This window comes from Gobio gobio (assembly GCF_949357685.1).
Source record: "Gobio gobio genome assembly, chromosome: 11".
NCBI lineage: Eukaryota > Metazoa > Chordata > Actinopteri > Cypriniformes > Gobionidae > Gobio > Gobio gobio.
In genome coordinates, this window is record NC_137104.1 from 50400278 (window position 1) to 50409222 (window position 8945).

Below are 8945 nucleotides of genomic sequence, written 5' to 3' on the forward strand. Positions count from 1 at the left end.
ATCAAGGTGTTCTCCTCCACTATACACTTATGTTTACATGGTTGCTGTATGGTTACGGGTATTGTGTCTACTTTTCTTGATTGAAATCTCTTTATGTTTAACCTCTGGGGTAGGCCTACTCCATGTATTGCACTTTCATTCAGGTTGTCATGACTCTCTATTTGACTATTTTCCTTTGTTTCATATTTGCCTATGCTTTTTATAGCCTCTGCATATGACATCTTATTCACAACTTTGTACCTTTGTACTTCTTTTGCTTGTTTCTGAACCACACATCCAGCATATGCAGCACTATGCTCACCTCCGCAGTTGCAGCATTTTAGCTTGGTATCCTTGTTACATTTACCATATTCATGGTCTCCTCCACATTTCGCACATCTTTGTCTCCATTTACATTGTTGTACTGTGTGTCCCATTCTCTGGCACTTAAAGCATCTCAACGGTTGGGGAACATACTCCCTAACTTTGTAATTGATCCATCCTATTTGAATTTCATATGGTAAGGATTTTTCAAAAACAAGCAGTACAGATAGACTGTCTGATTTAACGCCACTTTTATTGCTTTGGAGCCTTTTCACCTCTAATACTTTCCCACCTTTGATCTCACTCTTTACCTCGTCCATAGACATTTCCAGAGGAACATTTGAAATCACTCCTCTTAGTTTTGCTGCCATTCCTGGTACATGCACTTTAATCTTTCCACCACCAAGATTACTCATTTTCAAAATCATTTCCTGCTGCTTCTTATTTACTGCTGAAATTAGAATTCTTCTATTATTCAGTAGTTTAGCGTATTTAATTTTCCCCATATCCTTCTCAATTGCTTTGGTCACTTGAACTGGGTGAAAGTGACCTTTATCATTACTGAGCGTAATAATAACTTTCCACTCTTCCTGCTTATCATCTACGTTAGGTCTACTGTTCCCTTTAGGTTTAGCTTTAATCTTTTTGTTAACTTGTCTTAGAATACTCTCTCCTCAACTACTCGCTTCAGACCAAGATTTTTTCCTTGCCTTTTTTGTTTGACTAGTCTCCATATCTGAAACCCTCCCATAGTTATCGCTACCATCTGAACTATCTCCCATCATTACACTCACAATACAGTTCGGTTGCAATCTGCCTTCGCTTCCGTCCGAAAGTGTTCAACGCAAAAAACCTCCAAACTCCGTCTCCCAACCGCAAGACTCACCAATGCCCTGGAGTCGACTAACTCCATTAAACAAATACACACATTTATACTGGTGGCCAGCACCATTACCCCATGGGGAGGGACGAACTCACATACAACACTTTACACATTTTCCCATAAATATAGATTCTAGGAGAAACATGTTGACATAGCATTGAAAACAAATACATCTTCTCTTATGTTATCACAGATCTCATTTAACATGCATTGAACAGGAATACTAACAGAAGCAACTCGGCCGCGTTGTCCCTGAAACACCCACGCTCAATTATTAAATGGTACAGTCCCCACATTAGCGGAACTGAAGATTCCCGCCACTGTTTCCCCGTCGGAACTCTGAAATCATGGGACAAACAATACTGCACAATAAACACAGGTATTTCATTAGCGCCTTTCGATAGGTAACCACAATACATTCTTATGTCAATGAACAGTCTCTGTGTGCGTGTGTGTGTGTGTGTGCGTGCACGTGTGAGAGAGAGAGTTCATTTACACATATATAGTCCAGATTAGAGATGCGGTCATTCCGTGACCGTCACAAACACTCCCCTGCATACATAACAACCCCACCCGAGACACACCACACTGAGACACACACACCTCACATTCACACTCTGCACATCACCCTCTGTGTAGCTCATTTTCTCCCACACTGAAAACTCATTCAAAATCTATGCAAAGTCAAATGTGTACAATGTATAACTATGCATGTTTAGTATCATTTGAAACGTGTCAGTGCGTCTGGTAAAATGGTCTCATTTTCCCAATCATAATGCAAACCTCCAAGAAGTTAAGTTAATAAGAGTTGTTTAGAGCTTAGAGATATTTTACTCATGACGGTGGGTGTGACTTTTGGAGCCATTTGGTCTCTTCCAATCCAGGCAAATAGGAACTTGATCCAATTTAAATTCCCTTTGTTTCCATGTATTTCTATTTGAAAGAAGTTTTGGTCTGGTTTGAGTTACTTAAAGCGATACAGTAATGAGTTCAGGGCGCTTACTGTAATGAGTTCGGCCCGTAGCGTGGAGCGTCTTGACACACTCTGTGTTGTGTTATATTCAGTCAGGTATCGATATCTTATTCTTTGCTACAGATTATTTGATGTTATGTATGAATCATCTTTGAATTGATTATGTAATTGGCATTATACATTTACCTGACTGTTAATAAAATTGTTACATTTTGATCCTTTCTGAATTACTCTGTAACGGAACAATTTAATTGCAACAAAGGGTTAAAACGAAATGATTAAATGTATGATTAACTATTAGATATAAATGATCAAACAACCAATTGGCATTCTATCCTAAATTCGACAATATGATAAATGGAGTCAGATTAAAGATATATTCGTTTTAAATCCATTCTACCCAGGTGGAGACACGAACGCGCAACGGCCTTCGAGTCGCTATCGTTACGTCCATTGAAGCGATTTCAGCGGCCTTACACTTATTTCATTTTTATTAGGGTAATTCTAGAAGCGCTTGTCTACTCTTCACGGAGGACACAGGTTTCTGCATGGAGGGTTAACATTTATGCGATCACTTCCAGTGTGACCCGAGCTGCTGGGCTGCACTGGTAAATGCCTCAATATGTATATTTTCCACTGAATGTTTTATCTCTGCATTGGGACATGTTTTAATGCTTTTCTCCGTCTGTAGCAACGGAACATTCACCTTTTCTTTCGTGCTGTGTCAATGTGCTGTGGGACAGTTGAGCATACTGAAAAGTAGGCCTATATTTTCTAGTTATGTTTGAGTTGGCTATGCTATGCTGTTTAATGAGGTTGGCAACTAACTTGCTTGGTTTCTATTGAAAGGGGACCAGGCCAGCCACTGTTTTTCTTTATTGTTTCCTGTTGTTGTTTTTTTGGTGATTTGTTTGGTTATTTGTGATTTTGCCCTTGGGCCTATCACTCATGTGCCACATTCATAATATTGTGTATTTTTTTCTTGACCAATTGTGGCCATTAATGCTGGTGGTTCTCCTCCTTAACTATGTTTTCTGCGTAGGCTATTCCTGTACCAGGCCGGATCCACACTGACGCTTTGCCGCTTCTCGTCAGGGAACCACACTGGGAGAGACACTGTATTGGTGTGTACTTGTAGCTACGACACGGTGTGATATTTTGTAGTGGCATCTAAATATATTAAGTGTGTAGTGCTTGCTGTGTTGCATGCTTCGACTGGTGTGGGGTTGCTGTCTCCTGTTTCTGTCTCCCCAGGGGCCTCCAGAGCCGGGGTTTTGCATTGGCTGATCCGACCTTCCTAGACTGAGGAAAACTCCACCAGTCATTTATCGCAGTATTCTTAAGATCCATTCTTAATAACCTTTTACATCTTTTTGTACCAAAGTGTAATAAATTGTGAAACATTTACATTTCTGCCTCTTATTGACTGTCCCTGTGTGGGGAAAAACTGAGTTAGCCTCACTGTATTCACAGAAAGATTTGTGGTTCCTCCTGCCCATCATCAGGGGGTGGCGTAGTCAGACTAAAAAGAAGGTACTGCTTGGGTACCACATGAGGCTGAGCTGTATTTTCATCATCTAAACGCATCACCGCTCCGTGGACCAGCACAAGAAGAATAGCAAGCCTTCAGTTAAAGCTGCCATTTTCCATTGGATCATAACTTTGACTGACGTGGGTCATCAGCCAATCAAATTTTGATTGTGAAATAAGCTATGGATGACGGGCTGCGCGAACTTTGTGTGCATCCTGATGTCAAACCGGTAACGTTAGCGGACAAGCTGTGTTTATCTGTGTCTCTTTTGATGTTCTTGTTGTTCTGTGTTTTTGTTTGTTTAAGAGTATTTGTCAGTGAGTTGATTTTGATTCATTTCACCAGTTGCCTAAACGGTGACACGTGAGTGCAGTGGTATCAATAAATAGTTAAATTGCCTTTTTGTCTCGAGTGTCCTTTTATGTTGCTTGCCCCCTTCCCAAAGAGCACTTTGAAAGCGGGGTTCGTAACAGTAGTGCATACAGTGCATGATTGTATTGTATATGTATCGGTGTATGTGTGTGTGTGTATGGTGTTATGGCAGCGGCGTGGGGTGTGTTGATCGTTAGTGAAGGCCCTGACTGAAACCCTCTGTAAATCTGGGGGCCCTAAGCAGGATAATTTTGGGGCCCTGTCTTGCAGTGAATAATGGAGTATTGCACCGCAAACCAGCAACTGCATACAATCTAACACTTACACATTTCATCTGTATATCTTTTAACATGATTGCCTACAATTATTTTACTGCTTATTAAAGTACACTCACTGAAACAGTAAAAGTAAAGATTACAGATTTGCAAATTTAAGGTCAATTTGTTGTAAACAAAAAAATATTAATAATTTAGCATTAACAATATATAGCTAACTTACAACATTAGCCATAGTGGTATGCGGCTCGCTATGCTCTACTGAAGCAGCAGTAGAGTCACCTCCTCCAGCTGTTGAGATTACAATATAATTAATAATAAATACAGTATGCAGAGTAGATAAAACACATTCATTTTAAATTAATATTAAAGTACAATTAGACAACATAGTGAATTATGATTATAAAACAAAAAATTTTATTGGCAAGAGGAAAATTAGCTATGTTGAAGTTGCGCACAAAACTATTCAAAAGAAAGGCCGTGGGAAATATTTACTTGTGTCATCTCTGGTGTCAGCCTCCTGAAATGTTTCTCCACGACCACCAAAATATTTAAGAATGGCTCCTCCTGAGAAAGTGACATTTTGTTTTTTACAATTATGTTAAGGGTAAATTAAAAGAAATCCAATGTTAAATTATATTATTTAATTATTGGTTGATTAACTCTTACATACTGTTCATATTTTAAACCTTCACAGCATGGAGTGAGATATTTTTTACCTTTTATGATTACATACAGTAATACATTCACTGTAAAAAAAAAAAGCAGGTCCCCAATTGAAAATTTTCTAGTGAGCGATCACATCTAAAATTTTCAGTTGGCCAAATTTAATTTCTTGAATTTTAATTGAATTAAATTGCATCAATTCACATTAATTCAATTTGGCCAACTGAAAAATGTAGATGTGATCGCTCACTAGAAAATTTTCAATTGGGGACCTGCTTTTTTTTACAGTGTTCTTTACTAAAATTTACCACAAATCCATTTTGCTTTTAGGTGTCTTGTATCGATCATCATTCAATAATGTTTCAGAGAGGACACTGTGTTTTCTTTAGGTTTAAATGGTCTGGGCGATTTAGCTTAACAATATATAAAATATTTCATAATAGTATATAGATTAATATTTATGAATAATCTTTAATTGCCTATTCAATTAAGACCATAAGAAAAAGCTTGTATTTAACCGCTTTATTTTAAACTTCATTTTGATTTTGACTGTCAAGTGATTGCTCTCTCTCTTCCTTTTTACTTTCTTTCTCTCGAATGTTCAATAATTAAACTATTTTTTATTGTAATAAGCGTCTATTGAGACAAAGATTTTTAGTTTTTTTCTTTCCCAGAACTAGTGTAGGTCATGTAACGTTAACTGTTAAAAATAAAATACATTCATAGGAGGTGGGTCTGTCTGTCTCTACGCGGTCTGTAGCCCAGAGCTGGGGCCGACGGCTGGACCATAGCGCAAGCAATGTTGATTCAGCATAATCGACGGACAGCTAACGTTATGCTGCGTTCACACCAAACGCAAATAGAGTGTCTGGCGCGAGTGATTTGATTTCAATGTTAAGTCAATGGAAAGGCGCGTTGACGCGCGTCTGGAGGTCCCGCGGCGCGGAAGGCGCTTTTCGCGCGGTGCGAATGACGCGAATTGAGCGTCTTGCGTGATAAACTGCGGCGACGCTGGCGAGTGCAATCTGTAGTTAGGGGGCCCCCTAGTGGCGGCGGGGCTCTAAGCAGCCGCTTAGTTCGCTTATAGGGAGAGCCGGCTCTGGGTACGCCACTGTGTATCTGGCACCAAGATGTTAGCAGCATATCCTTTAAGTCCTGTAAGCTGCGTTGTGGGACCGCCATGGATCAGACTTGTTTGTTCAGCACAACCCACAGATGCTCGATTGGATTGAGATCTGGGGAATTTGGAAGCCAAGTCAACTCCTCAAACCATTCATGAACCATTTTTGCTTTGTGGCGGCGCATTATCTGCTGAAAGAGCCACAGCCACCGGGGAATACCGTTTCCATGCTACAGATTTCTATTTGAATTTTTAAAAGAAGCACAAAAAAACATGCAACATGAGAGGACTGAACTTTATTGACAACTTCAATCTTTTCTGGAGTCAAAGACAAATGTTTACATCAAACAGCCTCCACCCAAACAAACTTGGTGAAAGAGTTCTAAAGGACAATTTCTACTTCTCCCTCCATCATCCTTCAGCAGTGTGTGCCACTACACTCAACCAAAATGACACGCACACGCCAGGAGAGTGACCACAGGACTTCACACCAGATTGACATAAAGCTCTCCCACTATTGCTGCGAGCCCCCAGATATCAACCAAAACACGGTGAGCCCTGCAACCACTAAAGCCCCTAAGGCACCTCGCCCTCCTCCTCCTCCTGTGAGGACCTACACCCTCCTCCATCTGCTCTAGGTGAACCAAAAACAACTGATAACAGCTCTCAGTGATATGTGTAGAGTCCCCGCTATGCTAACAGTGACTGTCTCATATGTTTACAGAACAAGCGGGAACCCAGTGTGCCTAGGGTGACCACCATCAAACAAACCAAATGTGGGACGATTACTAAGTTTGTGTGGGACAATGTGGGACATGTTACCAACACTAAAACATAACCTGAAACTGTTGTATAATCTTAAATTCAACATCACTGAGCCCAAAGGCAGCAGGCATCATGCAGATAACTACTTTTGAAACAGTTCTGACCAAGTGCAACTAAAATCCAACTAAATAAATAATGAAACAAATAAAACATCATTAAATTAGTTAATCTTATATATATATATATATATATATATATATATATATATATATATATATATATATATAAATATATATATATATATATATATATATATATATATATATATATATATATATATATATATATATATATAAATATATATATATATGTATTCATTTATATACAGAACTATCCATTCGTTTTCTGACAGGGAACACATGGAACGAATCACCGCTCCACATTTTGATTGACAGCCGTCACAACCTACTAGTGACCGTGTTTACTCCTTTCTTTTCAACCATTGGATATGGTTTAAAAAATGGCTTTTGTATTTGTGTAAGGCGGGATGTTACTTCTGACGAAGCGCTGTTAAATATAGGTGAAAAACGATGCCGCAAAAATAATAAATAAAATGCTTTCTTAAAAAGGCAAAAGAACGCATGCATGTTTTCTCAATATGATCATTAAAAACAATAGACTGTTGAAAATGCGGGACATTTTCTCAATATGCGACATGCGGGACAAGGGGTGAAAATGCTGTGCGGTACAACGCAAAGCGGGACAGGTGGTCACCCTAAGTGTGCCTGTAGCTTTTTCTATATCTGTTCTGTTAAGTGATAAAGTCCAAAACCTTCTCAAATTGTACAGCAAACTCATCTAATCTGCTGCCTATTAGACATCAATCTGAGATTGCTTAAGTTAGCGCTTTCAAACAGCCGTTCACTTAAAAATAAATCCCTTCTAGTCAATGAAATCATCAACACAAACAACCTGGATTTTATGTTTCCAAATGAAACATGGCTAGAAGACGGCTGCAGTGCAACAGTCCTCAATGAAACAGCCCCTCCTAACTTTACTTTCATGAGTGTCTGCAGAGCGGTTAGGAGAGGTGGAGGTGTAGCTGCTCTATTTAAAGATGTCTATCAATATAAGCAAGTGTCATTTGGTGATTACGCGTCCTTTGAATATCTGAGTATTGCGTTGGATCATTATTTACAGGCCTCTGAAATATTCTCCAGCCTTTATCAATGATTTTACAGAAATGTTATCAGCAATCTCTTCTGAGACTGTTTTGCTATTGCCGGGGATTTTAACATCACATTGACAATGCTGAATACAGTACAGCAAAAGATCTCATGACTGTTCTTAACACTTTGGATCTGACCCACAGATGTACATGGACCCACACACACTCGTGGTCATACTCTAGATTTACCTATCAGTAAGGGTCTAAACATTTTATCGATTGTTATAAAGGATGTAGCACTCTCTGATCATTTCTGTATTTTCTTTGATATATTGATCTCTTCTACTATTGAAGCTAGATCTGTCTCTGTCAAAAAGATCTGCTTAAATGAGAACACTAGTGTGCTGTTTATGAAGGCCATACCTCTGACACCAAGCATATTCTCTTTGACTCCTTTAACTCAAAAGTCAAGAATGTTATTGATGATATTGCTCCTGAGAAAGAATGACAGACCTAAAGCTCCTTGGAGAAACACAACAGCAGTTTAGTTCGCAATCATACTAAATCGCAGAAGTGAACTGCTAATAATGACGTATGATTTGATAAAAATGTGTGTTTGTGTGCGTTTCACTCATTTTCCTGGTGAGCGTGACTGACTAATGCAAGCTGTAGATCTCATTTCTGCTCTCCTTCAGCATTCTTTAGAGCAGAGCTTCCCAAACTTCAGAGTGCTAAGGTCCCCCAAAAACATAGCAAGAGTTCTAGAACCCCATAACCAACCACCCCCACCCAGCCCCGTAAAAAAAATAAAAATAAATAATAATATATATATATATATATATATATATATATATATATATATATATATATATATATATATATATATATA

General features: G+C 38.8%; 1 long non-coding RNA gene across 1 annotated transcript; it reads left to right on the forward strand.

Moving 5' to 3' along the window:
- The first annotated feature begins 1505 nt into the window (after window positions 1–1505).
- On the forward strand, window positions 1506–4089 carry LOC307134131. Its single transcript, XR_013817521.1, has 4 exons — window positions 1506–1565; window positions 2657–2767; window positions 2851–2918; window positions 3202–4089. It is a non-coding gene; the product is annotated as an uncharacterized lncRNA (long non-coding RNA).
- Window positions 4090–8945: the final 4856 nt, after the last annotated feature.